Genomic DNA, 20868 nt, shown 5'->3' with positions numbered 1-20868 from the left:
ACTTTGAGAGTTACACCACCCTTTAACAGACAGACGCACGCTTGTCGCTGCTGCTTTAAGGATGCAGGTGCGGCTACAGCCCACACATTTCACAAAGACCGAAAAAAAAGAACAATATTTTAATTGTTTGTGTAGAACACTTTGAGGGTGTCACCACCCTTTAACAGACAGACGCACGCTTGTCGCTGCTGCTTTAAGGATGCAGGTGCGGCTACAGCCCACACAATTCACATAGACAGAAAAAAGAAGAAGAATATTTTTATTGTTTGTGTAGCACACTTTGAGGGTGTCACCACCCTTTAACAGACAGACGCACGCTTGTCGCTGCTGCTTTAAGGATGCAGGTGCGGCTACATCGCACACAAGTCACAAACACATTAAAAAAATAGTTTTTTATTTTTTGGAGCACTTTGAGAGTTACACCACCCTTTAACAGACAGACGCACGCTTGTCGCTGCTGCTTTAAGGATGCAGGTGCGGCTACAGCCCACACATTTCACAAAGACCAAAAAAAAAAGAACAATATTTTAATTGTTTGTGTAGAACACTTTGAGGGTGTCACCACCCTTTAACAGACAGACGCACGCTTGTCGCTGCTGCTTTAAGGATGCAGGTGCGGCTACAGCCCACACATTTCACAAAGACCAAAAAAAAAAGAACAATATTTTAATTGTTTGTGTAGCACACTTTGAGGGTGTCACCACCCTTTAACAGACAGACGCACGCTTGTCGCTGCTGCTTTAAGGATGCAGGTGCGGCTACAGCCCACACAATTCACAAAGACAGAAAAAAGAACAATATTTTAATTGTTTGTGTAGCACACTTTGAGGGTGTCACCACCCTTTAACAGACAGACGCACGCTTGTCGCTGCTGCTTTAAGGATGCAGGTGCGGCTACAGCCGACACAATTCACAAAGACAGAAAAAAAAAGAACAATATTTTAATTGTTTGTGTAGCACACTTTGAGGGTGTCACCACCCTTTAACAGACAGACGCACGCTTGTCGCTGCTGCTTTGAGGATGCAGGTGGAATCTAGACGGGATTTGGAACCGAGGACACACTACCTCCATCAATTGTCTAAATCCCACTGCACTAATGTCGGATACCGGACGCACGACTAACACCAACATAGCAGTCAAGGCCTCAGTTATACATTTTGCTTCAGGATGACTGCTGTCGTACTTCATCCTCATCGCTAGGGACTGTTGGAGGGTCAATTGTTTAGTAAAAGTAGTGATGTTCCTACTTCCTCTCTGGGATGATGAACAACTCCCAGCAGCAGCAACAGCACTAGGAGGAAGTGGTTCTTGATCTTTCCCTATTTTATTTTTATCGGAGAAAGTTTGGCCCTCCATTTATGTTATATTGATATATATACGTGCGGCTAAAGCGCACACAAACACAGAAAATATTTTTTTATTTTTGCTGGAGAGTAGTGCACTTTGTGGGTTACACCACCCTTTAAGAAATGAGCCAGCCGGCTCTTTACTTATGGGACACAGGCGCACGCTTGGCGCTGCTCCTTTGTTGATGCACGTGCAGCCACAGTGCACACAATTCACAAACACAGAAAATAATTTTTTTTTTGGTTTGGACTGGAGTGTACTTTCGGGGGTTACAGCACCCTTAACGGTCAAGCCAGCCGGCCCTTTACTTATGACACAGGCGCACGCTTGGCACTACTTTGTTGATGCACGTGCGGCTACTGCGCACACAATTCACAAACACAGAAAATAATTTTTTTTTGGTTTGGACTGGAGTGTACTCTCGGGGGTTACAGCACCCTTAACGGTCAAGCCAGCCGGCCCTTTACTTATGACACAGGCGCACGCTTGGCACTACTTTGTTGATGCACGTGCGGCTACTGCGCACACAATTCACAAACACAGAAAATAATTTTTTTTGGTTTGGACTGGAGTGTACTTTCGGGGGTTACAGCACCCTTTAACGGTCAAGCCAGCCGGCCCTTTACTTATGACACAGGCGCACGCTTGGCACTACTTTGTTGATGCACGTGCGGCTACTGCGCACACAATTCACAAACACAGAAAATAATTTTTTTTTTGGTTTGGACTGGAGTGTACTTTCGGGGGTTACAGCACCCTTAACGGTCAAGCCAGCCGGCCCTTTACTTATGACACAGGCGCACGCTTGGCACTACTTTGTTGATGCACGTGCGGCTACTGCGCACACAATTCACAAACACAGAAAAAAAATTTTTTTTTGGTTTGGACTGGAGTGTACTTTCGGGGGTTACAGCACCCTTATCGGTCAAGCCAGCCGGCCCTTTACTTATGACACAGGCGCACGCTTGGCACTACTTTGTTGATGCACGTGCGGCTACTGCGCACACAATTCACAAACACAGAAAATAATTTTTTTTTTGGTTTGGACTGGAGTGTACTTTCGGGGGTTACAGCACCCTTAACGGTCAAGCCAGCCGGCCCTTTACTTATGACACAGGCGCACGCTTGGCACTACTTTGTTGATGCACGTGCGGCTACTGCGCACACAATTCACAAACACAGAAAATAATTTTTTTTTTGGTTTGGACTGGAGTGTACTGTCGGGGGTTACAGCACCCTTAACGGTCAAGCCAGCCGGCCCTTTACTTATGACACAGGCGCACGCTTGGCACTACTTTGTTGATGCACGTGCGGCTACTGCGCACACAATTCACAAACACAGAAAATAATTTTTTTTTGGTTTGGACTGGAGTGTACTTTCGGGGGTTACAGCACCCTTTAACGGTCAAGCCAGCCGGCCCTTTACTTATGACACAGGCGCACGCTTGGCACTACTTTGTTGATGCACGTGCGGCTACTGCGCACACAATTCACAAACACAGAAAATATATTATTTTTTTAGCACTTGGGGGGAGCACCCCTGATGGACAGAGCACCCCCTGGACAACACTACAGCACTCCTTTAGGACTGGGACACTGCACAGGACTTTGGAGTGGACACAGCCCCTATGGAGAACTGACTGCACAACACAGTCCAGCCAGCCCCTATGGACTTTGAAGTAGTGGACACAGCCCCTATTAACAACAGCAGCACAGCACAACACAGCCAGCCCCTATGGACTTTGAAGTAGTGGACAACAACAGCACTACACTACACTACACTACACAGCCCTAACTCCCACCCTCCCTCTTCACTGTCCACAGCCGAGTGAGAAAATGGCGCCGACGCGGGTACCTTATATAGGATCCAAAACCCGCGAGACTCGGAAGGCGGGATGATGACGTTTTGCCTCGATTTCAGATCCGAGTCAGGCGGGAAAAGTCGAGCCTGACTCGGATCAGACTCGGATCGGGGGGGCTCGGGGGGGTTCGGATTTCAGAAATCCGAACCCGCTCACCCCTATTATATACACATGGTATACGTATTTATTCACATTATTTTAGTAAGACACTCCTCTTGAATAAGGCACCGCAGCGCCCCGAAACACATTGAGGAGTGTCTTTATTTGCTGATTGATGCGGTGCCCTGTCCATTTATACAGATATGTCCACTTGCATCTTTGCGCCACGTATGGCGTGAGTTGCGTGCCCCCGACTGGGTATGGGCGCTGCATTCGCACCGGCAATCCATAGGATTTCATGGTGCGAATGCAGCTTAGGCATGGTTTACTGTGGTGCATGCGGTCGTGGCAAATTGCATGGCGCAATGCCTTTGCTTGTTTGCCACGCAAGGGTGAAAGATGCAAGAGGACACGTCTGTATGTCATACCCACGAGCCCTGACTGACCCGGGTTCCATCTTTCAAGTGCAGTGGGATTAGCACATCTCCAACCTTTGATGGTACTGTATGGGTATTGTTTAATCCTTTATTAATAAAAGCCTACGTCTATATACCTATCATACTATAGCTTTGCGTATATGCACGCGCTTTCCTAACAGAAGAATACATGCAAGATTTACCACACAGCGTTTTATCCATTCACGTCTGGGTGATATGTTACAAGCTAAAATTAACTTGATAGTTGTGTAATATACTGTATTAGTCAGTGTAGAATGTAAGGCCCTCATTCAGAGCCGGACGCTCTGAGCAGAGCGCACGCTCTGAATGAGGGCCGCCCTCCATAAAAATGGAGCGTCCTCCTGGACGCTCGTATAGCTGTGGGTCACCACCCACAGCCTATACGAGCGTGCAGTTTGATGGCCGCGATGGTCTTGACCATCGCGACCATCGAAACTGCGAGCCGGAGCCTGCGGTTGAGGTTTTCAACCGCAAGACCCGGAGTGATTTTGGCTCTATCAGAGCCAAAATCACTCCCACTGACATCACTAGTGATGTCAGTGGGCCGGCTTCTGACGGGAGGCGTTCCCGTGGGAACGCCCCCGTCAGGGAGGCACGCCCCCGGCACGCCCACCAAAGGGGGCGTGCTGTCAATCAACATCGACAGCACGCCCCCTTTGATCAGACACAACGAGCGAAGGAAAGTCCTTCGCTCGTCGCGTCTGGCGCATACGCACGACGGAGCTCCCGCCGTTGTGCGCATGCGCAGAGCACAACATCGACCCACTTGCGAGCGGACAGCCGCTTGCGAGTGGGTCTGAATCAGGCCCTAAGTTCAGACTACCAATGGGAGACTGAGATGATGCAAACAAGTAAGCTTTTTATTCCAGGCTTGAAAAGGCAGAGTCAGTGTAATGACTTCTTACATAAGGCTATAATTCAGCTTACATAAGACAGCAGTTCAAACAAGCAGAGTATTCCCAGCACAGTCATGGTTCAGATTGTCCAGCATAGAGAGAGCTGCTAATGGTGCAATCTCTCCCTCACATTTCCACTGACTTATACCTCTTCTCCACCAAAAACCCAGGTCCGACCTGGGTTTTCAGACATGGTTCCAACCCAGGTCAGACACCGTTTACACAGCACCATCGATCTGGGTTATTCTCAGGTCAGCCCCGTTCAAACTGAACCTGGGTCTGCCCTGCTAAACTTGTGAGGTCATAAAAAGTGGGAGGTGACTGCTCCACAACCACCAATCAGCTAATTTTAAGCATGACCCAGGTTGGATAACCTGGGTTGCGCCGTTTGGACTGTACCATTACCAGGTCCATCCTGGGTCCGACCCTGGCAGCTACCTGGGTTGGATGGCCGGGTCACTTGGCCCGGATTATTTTTCAGTGACCCTTTTACACCGAACTGCAACCCAGGGGCATTTCTAGCGAGGAGGGGGCCCTTGTGCAGTCACGGTCACAGGTTCCATCCTCTCCGTTCGGCAGCCGTTAGCGCTCTGAGCTGTGCACGGCCGGCGCCGGAGTTATAGACTCTGGGCGTTAGAGTGCGCCCAGTGTCTATAGTGCATGCACAGGTTCCTGGGAAAATGGCCGCTGTGGCTATTTTCCAGACGTTTTTACAACTCCTGACTCCCGCGCCGACCTGGGACTCCGGAGAGGTAAGTATATTGCGGGTGCAGGGTGTGATGTGTGGGGCCGTCCTGGACCCAGGAGCCCGTGTGCCCTGCACACCCTGCACCCATTATATATTCGCCCCTGTGGTAGACCCAGCAAAAACCCAGGTTTTGGCTCTGGTGTAAAAGGGATATAACTAAACTTACCAGGTTTTTATACCTTAGCTGGTCTTAATTGAGGTCGGGGTGTGGTTCCTCTCTGGCTATAGGGAAGTTAACCCTTTGCTCAGAATGTGGGAGAGACCCACTCTGTCACAGTCAGTAAGGAAAGTTTTGGCAACACTTGCTGTGTTACATAAAAGTGAAGATCCTTTGGTTACCACGTACAAGTTTAGTGAAATTAAGTATGTTTTATTCAAAGTTACACCCTAAGGGGTATATTTACTAAAGGTCGATTTTAAATCGATCAAAATTGATCAACATCAATGTTTTGTTTCTGGGGCTAAATCACACTCAGTGTAAAAGGGTCCCTGAAAAATAACCTGGGTCAAGTGACCCAGCAAAACAACCCAGGTAGCTACCAGGGTCGGACCCAGGATGGACCTGGGTAATGGTGCAGTGTAAACGGCACAACCCGGGTTATCCAACCTGGGTCATGCCAAAAATTAGCTGATTGGTGGCTGTGGAGCAGTCACCTCCCACTTTTTATGACCTCACAAGTCTAGTAGGGCAGACCCAGGTTCAGTGTGAACGGGGTTGACCTGAGAATAACCCAGATTGATGGTGCTGTGTAAATGGTGTCTGACCTGGGTTGGATCCATGTCTGAAAACCCAGGTCAGACCTGGGTTTTTGGTGGAAAAGAGGAATTACCCTGTCTTCGACCCTGCTTTTTTTCCATTTAAATGCCGGGTAAAAGCTGGGATATTTCACACATTCTGTGTGAAAGTGGTATAATATGTATTTACTGTGATGTGAGTGTACTGATTGTGAGTGGTTACCTATAGAGATGAGCGGGTTCAATTTCCAGAGATCCGAACCTACCTGAATTTAGCAGAACCGAGTCGGTTCCAAGCAGGCTCGGAATTTCCCGCCTGACTCGGATCTCGAAACCGAGGCAAAACGATAGAGTCTGAAATATCGCGGTTCGCCAGCTTTCGTCTCTGTGATCAATGTAGTCTATAAGGGACCACGCGATGGACGCCATTTCACTCCGGCTCTGGAGACTGAACAGGGAGGGTGGGTAGTGTAGGGCTGGGAGAGGTGCTGGTGCTGTCTGCTGTGTCCTGGGCTGGTGACTGCTGATCCATTCTGTGCTGGTGCCTGTGACAGCTGTCACTGTGCTGTCTGCTGTGTCCATCTGGGCTGTTACTGATCCATCTGGGCTGTCTGTGCTGTCTGCTGTGTCCTGGGCTGGTGTTTTTCATGTCTGCTGTGTCCATCTGGGCTGGTGCAGAACTGCAGATACATCTGGGCTGGTGCTGTGTCCATCTGGGCCCAAGTTCTGGACTCAAAAAAAAATAATAAAAAAAAATTTATATAGTAAAAAAAAAAAATCAATCAAAGTGTCTTTTATATTGTTCTGTGTGTGTGTATGCGTGTTAGGCTTAACCGCAGTACCACACAAGGGGCCTGATTCAGACCCACTCGTGAGCGGCTGTCTGCTCGCAAGTGGGTCGATGGTGTGCACTGCGCATGCACACGACGGAGGGAGCTCCGTCGTGCGCATGCGCGAGACGCGACGAGTGAAGGACTTTCCTTCGCTCGTTGTGTCTGATCAAAGGGGGCGTGCTGTCGATGTTGATTGACAGCACGCCCCCTTTGGTGGGCGTGCCAGGGGCGTGGCTGCCAGATGGAGGCGTTCCCAAGGGAACGCCTACCGTCAGAAGCCGGCCCCACTGACATCACTAGTGATGTCAGTGGGAGTGATTTTGGCTCTGATAGAGCCAAAATCACTCCTGGCCTTGCGGTTGAGAAACTCAACCGCAGGCTTCTGCTCGCACTGGTCAAGACCATCGCGACCATCATCCTGCACGCTCGTATAGGCTGTGGGTGGTGACCCACAGCTATACGAGCGTCCAGGAGGACGCTCCATATTTATGGAGGTGGGCCCTGATTCAGAGCGAGCGCTCTGGTCAGAGCGTCCGGCTCTGAATCAGGGCCAAGATCCATCCAGCAACGCAAGTTGCAAGCTAGTGCTGCCTGACTCCAGTCGTGCTAAAAAAAATAAATAATTCAAAGTGTCTTTTAGATTTTTCTGTGTGTGTGTGTGTGTGTGTGTGTGTGTGTTAGGCTTAAACGCAGTACCGCACAAGATCCAGCCAGCAACGCAAGTTGCAACCTAGTGCTGCCCAACTCCAGTCGTGATCAATCGGTGCTCTGGGCCCAAGTTCTGGAGCATTAAAAAAATTTAAATCAATTGTCTTTTTTTCTAATAATTGTCTGTGTGTCTGTCTGTGTGTCTGTGAGTGTTAGGCTTAGCCACACAAGATCTAGCAAGTCGGCAACGCAACCTAGTGCTGCCCGACTCCAGTCGTCATCAATCTGTGCTCTGGGCCCAAGTTCTGGGCCCGAAACCCCCCCCCCCGAAAAAAAAATTAGTGTCTTTTGTCTATTTTCTGTGTGTGTGTGCATGTTAGGCTTAGCCACACAAGATACAGCAACGCAACCTAGTGCAGCCCGACTCCAGTCATCACTAATCTGTGCTCTGGGCCCAAGTTCTGGACCCGAAAATAAAAAAATTGTGTCTTTTGTATATTTTTTTTCTGTATGCACATGACTGCACATGTGTGAATTTTGTAACCGCACCTTGGCTACACTATTGGTGCTTGTGACACTGCTTCAAGACTGTAGAAAATATGGAGGGCTGTCACATGACAGGAGAGCAAGGCCAAGGACCACATGTTGTAGCTGCCGCCAGCAGTCATCATGATAATGCAAGGCCGTCAACTTCCTTGTCCTCTATGAAGGCCCATGCCTTCAATCCTCAAGGGTATCCCAACCATCATCTTTGCACAGTCCTCAACTCTATTAATAATTATATCAATCAGTTTGAGCCAGCAAGCTGGATGCAACCTTTTGGCCCTTTAACTAAATGAAAAAAATCAATATTGTGAGCTGTGAGATAACCAAAATTGACTGGAAACGAGTGGAAATAAATGTTATTGAGGTTATTAATACTGTAGGAACAAAAAAAAGGCCAATTTTATGTGATTTTAGCTGTTTTTTTTATTTTTTAAGAAAAAAATCCAGATCCAAAACCAAAACACGAAAACAAAACACCAAGGAAAAAAATCCAAAACCAGATTCAGATCCAAAACCAGGGGAGATCCAGATCCAAAACCAAAACACGAGGGTCGGCGCACATCTCTAGTTACCTATAGTGACCACTAATAACTTAATTAAATCGCCTGTAATAGACTATCAGGGGTATTCAATATGAAAGGTTAACTTCCCTGGCGAAGTTAACGTTTCATATCAGGTTTTTTTCTGCCTTAAAGTATGGTGCACGCTCCCGCTTATCCCCGTATTCAATATAAAATTAACGAAAACTGGAAACTCCGAAGTTGGATTTGCGTAAAGTTACAAATTTTTCCTTAAAAAAATTGTATGACCCCCTAAAGTAGTAAAAACATGGGGGTTCACTATGGGTACCCCCGTTTTAGCCTTTAATTGAAAGTCGGGGATTTAAATAGCCGCAGCAGGTGTTTTTTTCCCGACATTGAAGAAGTGATGCAGAAGAGCACTTAGGTTATTTTTTTCGTTTTCTTAAGTGGTCCCATCAAATTTGGGGTACATGAAAATGGGTACTAGCATATTTTTAAGTCCCTAAAGTAAGTTTTTAAAAATTCTGCATTTGTGCACCTGCGCTATAAATCTATTCTAGAAAACACCTGCCGCATACTTGCAGAATAGCCCTGAACCTATTTCCCTATTGTTATACAATTTTTTCCCATTTTTTTTTTTTTGCACCTCAATTTTTAAATTCATTTTTTGGGGTGTCCCTATTTTTTTTTAAAACTTTTTTTGATACTGTTCTTTTTTAAATGTCAATCTCAGGGGTGCAGGCTATTTTTTTTAAGCCTGCACCCCTAAACCCCAATTCTGCACTTTTTTTCGACACCTATTCAATGGTGAAAAGTTATCACCGTTTTTTATCAAAGACTTTTCAAAACTGCGATAAGTCTTTGAAATTGAACACGGTGTAAAACTAAAACCAGTGATATTAACGCAAAAAAAGTGCGATATTAATGCAAAAAACGATGTCATCACACCCATATTGAATACCCCTATTTGTGTCATTGCCATACAGAGGACCAATTACAGATGAATCTGCAAGTACTATTCTGATTGGACGCAGTTACTCCAATAGGAACAACTTATTTTGGGAATATTTACCTGCTGCTATTTCACCTTTTGGTTTGTGAAATTATATTGAATCTAATTATTTAATCTTTACTACTTAGGGGTCTGTTCACGATGTTAATTATCGGGGTCCGAACAATAATTTAACATTCTAACTCACTGCGGACGCCGGAGCAATTAATCATTGCTCCGGCGCGGAGTTCTTTTCAGATCAGTGACGGTAGTGCGCATGCGCACAAGAGCCCCGACGTCCAGCAGAAGGAGCAGGATAGGGACGGAAGAATACGAGAGGATCCCTCTTCGCGACCCGGGACTCCTTCCTTAGGGAAGGAGTGGGTAGCGTGAGCATTCGCTTCATGAATTATGTCCCCATAATAGTGTATGTGGACAGCGGGCCATTCCACCAGAGGAAGGTAAGCAGGAGATATCTGTGATACTAGAGTATGGGGACAGCAGGCCATTCCAGGAGAGGAAGGTAAGTAGGAGATATCTGTGATACTAGTGTATGGGGACAGCGGGCCATTCCACCAGAGGAAGGTAAGTAGGAGATATCTGTGATACTAGTGTATGGGGACAGCGGCCATTCCACCAGAGGAAGGTAAGTAGGAGATATCTGTGATACTAGTGTATGGGGACAGCGGCCATTCCACCAGAGGAAGGTAAGTAGGAGATATCTGTGATACTAGTGTATGGGGACAGCGCCATTCCACCAGAGGAAGGTAAGTAGGAGATATCTGTGATACTAGTGTATGGGGACAGTGGACCATTCCGCCAGAGGAAGGTAAGCAGTAGATATCTGTGATACTAGTGTATGGGGACAGCAGCCATTCTAGGAGAGGAAGGTAAGCAGGAGATATCTGTGATACTAGTGTATGGGGACAGCAGCCATTCCAGGAGAGGAAGGTAAGCAGGAGATATCTGTGATACTAGTGTATGGGGACAGCGGGCCATTCCACCAGAGGAAGGTAAGTAGGAGATATCTGTGATACTAGTGTATGGGGACAGCGGGCCATTCCGCCAGAGGAAGGTAAGTAGGAGATATCTGTGATACTAGTGTATGGGGACAGCGGCCATTCCACCAGAGGAAGGTAAGTAGGAGATATCTGTGATACTAGTGTATGGGGACAGCAGCCATTCCAGGAGAGGAAGGTAAGCAGGAGATATCTGTGATACTAGTGTATGGGGACAGCGGGCCATTCCACCAGAGGAAGGTAAGTAGGAGATATCTGTGATACTAGTGTATGGGGACAGCGGGCCATTCCGCCAGAGGAAGGTAAGTAGGAGATATCTGTGATACTAGTGTATGGGGACAGCGGCCATTCCACCAGAGGAAGGTAAGTAGGAGATATCTGTGATACTAGTGTATGGGGACAGTGGGCCATTCCGCCAGAGGAAGGTAAGCAGTAGATATCTGTGATACTAGTGTATGGGGACAGCAGCCATTCCAGGAGAGGAAGGTAAGCAGGAGATATCTGTGATACTAGTGTATGGGGACAGCAGCCATTCCAGGAGAGGAAGGTAAGCAGGAGCTATCTGTGATACTAGTGTATGGGGACAGCGGGCCATTACGCCAGAGGAAGGTAAGCAGGAAATATCTGTGATACTAGTGTATGGGGACAGCGGCCATTCCAGGAGAGGAAGGTAAGCAGGAGATATCTGTGATACTAGTGTATGGGGACAGCGGGCCATTCCACCAGAGGAAGGTAAATAGGAGATATCTGTGATACTAGTGTATGGGGACAGCGGGCCATTCCGCCAGAGGAAGGTAAGTAGGAGATATCTGTGATACTAGTGTATGGGGACAGCGGGCCATTCCAGGAGAGGAAGGTAAGCAGGAGCTATCTGTGATACTAGTGTATGGGGACAGCGGGCCATTACGCCAGAGGAAGGTAAGCAGGAGATATCTGTGATACTAGTGTATGGGGACAGCGGCCATTCCACCAGAGGAAGGTAAGCAGGAGCTATCTGTGATACTAGTGTATGGGGACAGCGGGTCATTCCAGGAGAGGACGGTAAGCAGTAGATATCTGTGATACTAGTGTATGGGGACAGCGGGCCATTCCGCCAGAGGAAGGTAAGTAGGAGATATCTGTGATACTAGTGTATGGGGACAGCGGGCCATTCCAGGAGAGGAAGGTAAGCAGGAGCTCTGTGATACTAGTGTATGGGGACAGCGGGCCATTCCGCCAGAGGAAGGTAAGCAGGAGATATCTGTGATACTAGTGTATGGGGACAGCGGCCATTCCACCAGAGGAAGGTAAGCAGGAGCTATCTGTGATACTAGTGTATGGGGACAGCGGGTCATTCCAGGAGAGGAAGGTAAGCAGTAGATATCTGTGATACTAGTGTATGGGGACAGCGGGCCATTCCGCCAGAGGAAGGTAAGCAGGAGATATCTGTGATACTAGTGTATGGGGACAGCGGGCCATTCCGCCAGAGGAAGGTAAGTAGGAGATATCTGTGATACTAGTGTATGGGGACAGCGGCCATTCCACCAGAGGAAGGTAAGTAGGAGATATCTGTGATACTAGTGTATGGGGACAGTGGGCCATTCCGCCAGAGGAAGGTAAGCAGTAGATATCTGTGATACTAGTGTATGGGGACAGCAGCCATTCCAGGAGAGGAAGGTAAGCAGGAGATATCTGTGATACTAGTGTATGGGGACAGCAGCCATTCCAGGAGAGGAAGGTAAGCAGGAGCTATCTGTGATACTAGTGTATGGGGACAGCGGGCCATTACGCCAGAGGAAGGTAAGCAGGAAATATCTGTGATACTAGTGTATGGGGACAGCGGCCATTCCAGGAGAGGAAGGTAAGCAGGAGATATCTGTGATACTAGTGTATGGGGACAGCGGGCCATTCCACCAGAGGAAGGTAAATAGGAGATATCTGTGATACTAGTGTATGGGGACAGCGGGCCATTCCGCCAGAGGAAGGTAAGTAGGAGATATCTGTGATACTAGTGTATGGGGACAGCGGGCCATTCCAGGAGAGGAAGGTAAGCAGGAGCTATCTGTGATACTAGTGTATGGGGACAGCGGGCCATTACGCCAGAGGAAGGTAAGCAGGAGATATCTGTGATACTAGTGTATGGGGACAGCGGCCATTCCACCAGAGGAAGGTAAGCAGGAGCTATCTGTGATACTAGTGTATGGGGACAGCGGGTCATTCCAGGAGAGGACGGTAAGCAGTAGATATCTGTGATACTAGTGTATGGGGACAGCGGGCCATTCCGCCAGAGGAAGGTAAGTAGGAGATATCTGTGATACTAGTGTATGGGGACAGCGGGCCATTCCAGGAGAGGAAGGTAAGCAGGAGCTCTGTGATACTAGTGTATGGGGACAGCGGGCCATTCCGCCAGAGGAAGGTAAGCAGGAGATATCTGTGATACTAGTGTATGGGGACAGCGGCCATTCCACCAGAGGAAGGTAAGCAGGAGCTATCTGTGATACTAGTGTATGGGGACAGCGGGTCATTCCAGGAGAGGAAGGTAAGCAGTAGATATCTGTGATACTAGTGTATGGGGACAGCGGGCCATTCCGCCAGAGGAAGGTAAGTAGGAGATATCTGTGATACTAGTGTATGGGGACAGCGGGCCATTCCAGGAGAGGAAGGTAAGCAGGAGCTATCTGTGATACTAGTGTATGGGGACAGCGGGCCATTCCGCCAGAGGAAGGTAAGCAGGAGATATCTGTGATACTAGTGTATGGGGACAGCGGCCATTCCACCAGAGGAAGGTAAGCAGGAGCTATCTGTGATACTAGTGTATGGGGACAGTGGGTCATTCCAGGAGAGGAAGGTAAGCAGTAGATATCTGTGATACTAGTGTATGGGGACAGCGGGCCATTACGCCAGAGGAAGGTAAGCTGGAGATATCACGGATATCTCCTGCTTTACCTTCTTGATGAATGGCCCGATAAATTAATTTTTATAATAGCAAGTTGAAATGTTCAATTCACCACGCTGTTTGGGCGAGCTAAAGGATTTCTTCTCGTACCCCCCTGGGGATGTGAGGAGAAATCCAACAAAAGTGCCGGCCCCGCAGCTGTTTGCCGGCTTAGCGCGGCGCTAATAGCTGAGCGGCCGGAACTTTAGTCAGAGAATGCCGGTTCTCGCAACTAAACACACCAATTCCCAACCAGGCAAACAGTGCGGTGTATTGAATAACTGTTGGATTCCCCCCCCCCCCCCCCCACCGAAGAATAGGCCCCATTGCCATCATTAGTCATAATAATTACGCTTTTAATATTTTTTACCCTTATACCTGATTTGAGATTATTGGGCCTATTCATCAAAACATAATTATCACATGTGATAATTATGGTTTGAACTCGCTGCGAGTTCAAACGCAGTTTAGGAGGCATTCATCATGCCTCCTGCCCTAAATTATCACTTCCGAAAAACTGCTGTTTCTGCAAAGCAGTTTTTCAGAAGTGAGAGACTTTTCTCTTGTCCCTCTTCAGTTTTCACTGCCCTGTCTTCAAGCTGCGCATGCGCAGCTTAAAGACAGGCAGCGAAGAGAGACTTAACCCCTTCCTTCAACTAACCTTGCTGGCGTCTTGTAAAGCTGCCGGCTACCCCCGTGTCGCCCGGAGCCTCCCCACCGGTGAGAGCTGCCAGATGCACTCTCTTCCTGCCGTGGCCACCGGAGACTGTGCGTTCCCCCCCCTCCTGAGACCTGCTAGATCCTTGTCCCCTGCCGCAACCGCTGTAGGTCCCTCGCCGCGGACGCCGGATCCTGTGCACCCCTGCTGACCGAGTAGGGCCCCCGCTGCCGCCACTGCTGTGCGGGGGACCTACTCGCCTAAGCTGTTGCCGGAGACAGCCGGCCCCCCGTCATACCAGCTGCCCCTGTAGGATAACCGCCGCCGCTGGCCGCTGCTGCTGGCCGCCGCCGCTGTGCCCTCTCCTGGCCCCGGCTCACAGAAGGACTGCTCTGAGAGCCGGGAGGGAGCATCAGGCAGGTGAGAGAGCACAGCAGAGGGATCTTTTCAGATCCTTCTGCTGTATCAGATGCTATTCGCCACCTCAGAGTGGCGAATAGCATCACTGTCAAGTTCCGAAATAAATGCTTTTTCGGAACTTGATGAATTCCACAATTTCCACATCCCCATACTATAGTATGGGGACTGTATAGTACTATAGTATGGGGACTGTGGAAATTATCGGGGGAGAATTGTAACCAGGAGATATCTATGATATCTCCTGCGTTACATGATTGATGAATGGGGCTGACACTTATTGGGCTCTATTTACTACAATCCGCATATTGAATGCGTATTGTAGTGTGATATTACCGAGTGAATTCGCATTGCGAATTCAGGCAATATCACAGGGATTTACTATAAATCCCTTGCAGGGACAGAGCTTGCGATAAAGCTCTGTCCCTGCGGATCCCATCCACACTCTAGTCACGGTATTTTTGGAAAAAATACCGCGACTAAGAGCCCGCGCATGCGCCGACCCACCGTCGCTGCTGCCCCCCACCGGTGCTAAGCCCCGCCCCCCACGATCGCGGACCCCCGTGACCCCTCCCTCCCTTCATTACACTTACCTGCAGCCTCCTGGCCTCCGGTGATCTTCTCCGGGCTTCCCGATCAGGTGATCTCCCATACTGCACTGGGGCCCGATCACCTGATGACCGGGCAGCAGTGCACTGTGGGAGACCAGCTGACCGGAGAGGAGCCATCACCGGAGGCCCGATCACCGGTCCCTGGATTCAGGTAAGTAAAAAACAAATGTTTCAATTTTTTTTTTCTCTTTTTTACAGCAATCAGCTTGCGGTCTATTTAGACCACACAGCTGATTACTGGTACCGGCTCCCGCTACTGCTCTCCCCGTTAGAGCAGAGTGGGAGCCCGGTAACCGGGGGAGACCCTGGATAACGCCACCTCCAGGTGGCGTTATTATCACAGGGCTTCCCACGGTATTTTTTAACAATTTATTTTTAGTAACTATGGTTGGATCACATTTCCCATTACAATTATGGGAAATACGATCTGCTTTACTAAAAATAAGTGATACTAGGGGTTGGAGTAGAATTTTACTAATTCTACTCCAATTGCCCTATAGTAACAACAGGTGAAACTAAAATAATGTGAAAAGGGTGTGAAAACACCCTTTTTCACTTTATTTTAGTAAAAATAATGTTAATAAATAGAGCCCATATTATACAAAATTAGGTGAAAAGTTTATTTTTCACCTGCTTTTGTATAAATTAAGTAATGATGAATAGGCCCCTCAGTCTGTAAATTTGCTTAATGACATATTCCATTTAACAATTGCACAAACCTTATATATATTCTCTTATGGTAGGACAGTTCCCGTCCATCAATTTTGGAATAAGATTATTTGGGGATTGACTGTGCTAGAACTATCAGGTATATTTTTTTAAAAGATTGATATCTTTTTTGACTACAATGGGACGTTTACTAAGGTAAATAAAACATTTTTAATGAAAATTACTAAAACTAGAAGTTAGATTTTAATTTTCACATAAAGATTGCCCCAACACAGAGTCTTTCTTTTTCTCTATTAGTTCTTTTTTTTTAATCTTGTTTTATTTGAAGTCTTGGTTCAAAGAATGTACACACACCATATACATTTACATCATTAAAAACATACACGCTAAAACCTTCAATCACAGTTCTAATAATAAAAGGCCATGATAGAACGACATTTTAAATTTTTGGCTCAAGCCAATTACCTATTAGTTCTATGAATTACTTCACTGACTCTAGGGTGTATATTTACTAAAGTGCAGGTTTATAGAAGTGGAGATGTTGCCCATAGCATCCAATCAGATTCTAGTTATTATCTTCTAGAAGGTGCTAGGTAAATGTTAAGTAGAATCTGATCGGTTGCTATGGGTAACATCTCCACTTCTAGAAACCCGCACTATAGTACATATACCCCTGGGTGCACAACAATATTAGAAATTTCCTTTCACTTAAGGATTGCATTAGATACAAATTGCTGGTTTCTCCAGACCTCCAGATATATCTGTCCATCAGCCAGTGTGTACAGGGCCGTGTATGAACGACCATCATCTGCAGATATATCTTTCCATTGTGTACTCACCTTTACCTCATTCTTTTTTAAAATAAAATAACTTACCTGCAGCCGGGGTTCCGCCGATCGGTGAGCTCTCTCCACGGGTCAGCTGGTCGCTGGGGCTCCTAGTCTGTGACCCTAGTCAACTGTCCTTTAAACTGAGATGTCGGTTTACAGCACAGCTGACTGGGGTCACAGACTAGGAGTCCCCTGCTGGCCCACACAGGCTCTTCACTGGGTTACATGGCTCATGGCCGACTCCAGGGGTCAGAGCATCCTGTGCCGGCCCTCTTCACGGCGCCCTATCTTCGCAAGCAGTGAAGGTGCGCGCGACCAAAAATGGGGGCGTGGCCTAATTACCATAGGCCATGCCCTCTATGTGATATTATTAGGAGGCGTGCTCACCTCCAAATAACGTCAGGCTGGGGGGAGCCTCACTAGCTGGGCTTCCCCCAGCCCCTCTCCCATCACTGAATGGATGTCGCGCTCATGCGCGCAGCATCCATTCAGAGTCTCCGGGGTCCGGCACCGCTGCACAGCTGCGGCGGTGGGGGTCCCCAACCTCCTGATTTGACCACCGGCAGGCCACTTCGGCCAGTACTGTCCCGCTGAAATCGGGATGTTAGGGAGGGGTGCGCCCTCTATGGGTGGCGCCCCTGTGCGACCGCACAGGTCGAACACCCCTAGAGCCGGCCCTGACATGGCTGATGCTGATGCACAACTCTCTCTCCTCTCTGTCTCTCCAGTATCTGGCTGTCATTCTTTTATAATATACCTGCCGGATAGTTCCGCCTCCACTGCTTAAAGATGCAGTATACTATTGGTCATGGTCCTTCAGCCAGAGACCAACCAAGGGCTCCTCTACCCATCAAATCAGGCTTCCAACCAGTGCAGGGAAGTTTTCATAGGCAAACGTTGTTACTGGCATGTCAGGGATCTGCCAGACTCTCCTGCACATGCTCAGTACAGGGAGGAGGGGAAATGTCACTGAAAGTTCACCCAACAGCTACCATAGGGCTTAATGGAAGCAGCATTTATACTAAAATAAAAATACAGGGGACTGGATAAGAACGAGGTGGTGACCTTACCTAACAGAGGGGTGACCCCAGTTATTGGGGTACCACACATTGATGCACAGACAACTAAAACTGGCCTTCCACCCATATTTATTCATCACAGTGTAATGGTTAGCATTACTGCCTCACAGCACTAAGGTCCTGGGTTCGATTCCCACCATGGTCTTACCTGCGTGGAGTTTGTATATTCTCCCTGTGCTTGCGTGGATTTCTTCCGAGTACTCCGGTTTCCTCCCACACTCCAAATATATACTGTCGGGCTAATTGGATCCCACAAAATGTATGCCTAGTGTAGATGTGGTAAGGAACATAGGCCCTGATTCAGAGCCAGACGCAATTAGCGCTCGCTCGTTCAAAAAAAGGGGGTGGCTATTCAAATGATCCGTTCGCTCTTTGCGGTCTGTTGATGCCTCCATATCTGAATGAGCGAACAAAACTTGCGGACGTTTATTTGAAAATACGCCCCCTGGCCGCTCGCATCATACGTCATGTCCGCTATTTATTAGATTAATCGAGTACATCGAACAGCGTATGAACTGCTCGCTATTCTTGTGGTTGTTTTTTCCTACCACTATATTGCGAGCAGTTTTGACTATAAAACATCCAGGTGACGTGGTCAATGACGCTGCTGTTGTAATTATGCACACCCATAAAACGCCCGTTTTGACCTTTAAGCACGTCTGCGTTCAGAATTCCGAACCCCGTTTTCAAGCACCTTCCCCTGTTACCACCCACATACGCCTCCTCCTGTCACTCAAAGTAACAGGCATTCGCTATATAGCGAACAAACGATTTTCGGCCGCACTGACTGCTTCGCGCATGTGTATTATAAACTGTACGCATGCGCAGAAGTGCGAACATCGCTCGGAACGAGCGTACTGCCGCTTACGAGAGGCTCTGAATCAGGGCCATAGATTGTAAGCTCCACTGGAGCAGGGACTGATGTGAATGGACAAGTATTCTCTGCAAAGCGCTACAGAATATGGGTCTCATTCAGACCTGCTCGCAAGCAGGTCGATGTTTGTGCATTGCACACGCACAGCGTGCGCAATCCGCGTGCGCAAGCCCCGGAGCGAGTGAGAAATTCACTCGCTCCGGGGCTCGTTACAAACGGGGTGGCTGTCGATGTTGATCGACAGCTCACCCCGTTTTGTAGGCGGGGTGGCTGGACAAACGGAGGCATTCCTGAAGGAGCGCCTGCCGTTTGTGGACGGCCCTACTGACATCACCAGTGATGTCAGTAGTGAGCTTCTGGCTCTATTAGAGCCGAAAGCTCACTGGGGCTTGCGGCAGACGAGACCCTACCACAAGGGTCTCGTCGCAAGCCCGATGGTCGCGACCATCACCTGGCCGCTCACAAAAGCTGTGAGTGGTCACCCACAGCTTAGCGAGCGGCCAGGAGGCCAGATTTTTTTTTAACAAAGTGGCCGCCCTCATTCAGAGCTAGCGCTCGCTTTTTGCGAGCGGCTCTGAATGAGGGCCTATGTGCGCTATATAAATAACTGGTAATAAATAATAAATCACTGGAAAGCGATAAAACACAGTAAATAATGCATAAAACTGGACAAATGGGAAAGTTAACTAACGCGGTGCACACAGCAAAAAATCTCATTCAATGAAGTACAAATTAGAACATAAATATCTGGTTGCTATGGTATTCTGCATTGTTACCACCATCTTAGAAACCGAGTCTGGTCATCTTCCAAACGATAGCTAGGCAGATGTGTGCTTGATGATCAAGACAGCTGGAGTACCTCAGTCCTGTGGGTTCAGCACAGCATTTAGAGCTCCCAGGAGCATGTCTGGGGCACAATACGGCTGTGGCAGGACCAAAAATAATATAGATAACAATCAAACCTTATGCAATGGGTGGTCCACCAGGCCTTCCAGACCAGGAGCAGAAGACAGGATGGTCAGGAGGAATTCATTCAGAGAGGAGCCTGGAGAAAATTAACTGTGTGGCGGGTCCATACGACTACGCCATAATGGTCAGCTGGCGATAGGAGGCATTAGAAAATGACGCTTTGGGACATTGTTATGTGGACGCCATTGCCAGGTCTGGTTACAGGATGACCAGCAGATCTGGCTTAGAAAAGACGAGGATGAGCTGTTAGCCTACAGATGAGGCTCAGTTTTCCTGTGACAAAGAGTAATGGTATAAGAAAACAACAGGGCACAACGCCAATGAGCATAGACGTCAATATCCATACCCGGAACCTAAGGGTCAGAAAGTGTATGGCAACCTTAAGTGAGCTAGGAATTGCCCTGGAGGTGGTTTCGGATAAATGAATGAATGAGTTGGGCTTCGGATGATTGAGGACTTCATGTGGCCAGCCACCTGGTGAGGGCATTTCCCTGTTGGTGTTTTACCTAAAAAAAGAGGCTGAATCCAACACTCATTTGCTTCTAGTACACCAGAAGGTTTTCTCTATTTAGTATGTGTGTGCGCAAAAGATTTCTGTGAACAAATACTGTATTTGCCTATGGAAAGTTCAATGTTATGTGGCTTTTTTAAACACTTTGCTCCTTTTCAAGTGGGTAATAAGGGAGTAACTGGTGGTGAGTTTGGGTGTCCACTACCTGTTTGAGTAATGTAGCATAAATGGCTGACATAAGTACACAGTGTACATACGGCACGTAAGGTTACTTGGCTCCAACTGCGATCTCTCTTGGGAATGCCAGACCTTAGAGCAAAGATCACCCATCTAGGAAAAATCTTTAGCTAAAGATTAATGTGTGTATATATATATATATATATATATATATATATATATATATTATTTTTTTTCATCTTCAGCAGGTGAAAAAGGATAACAAGTTCAGGTCATGGATAATAGTGAACTGTGGGCCTGATTCAGACCCGCTCGCGAGCGCTGAGCGCTCGCAAGCGGTTCGATGTTGGCCAAGTGCGCATGTGCACGAGGGAGCCGGCTCCGTCGTGCGCATGCGCGAGACCCGCATAGCGACGGGCAAGCCGTCACTATGGGTCTCGCTACAAAGGGGGCGT

The sequence above is a fragment of the Taudactylus pleione genome, unplaced genomic scaffold (genome assembly GCF_031769625.1).
Source record: "Taudactylus pleione unplaced genomic scaffold, aTauple2 ptg000472l, whole genome shotgun sequence".
NCBI lineage: Eukaryota > Metazoa > Chordata > Amphibia > Anura > Myobatrachidae > Taudactylus > Taudactylus pleione.
The sequence above is the reverse complement of the archived record's forward strand: the minus strand, read 5'-3'. Positions refer to the sequence as shown.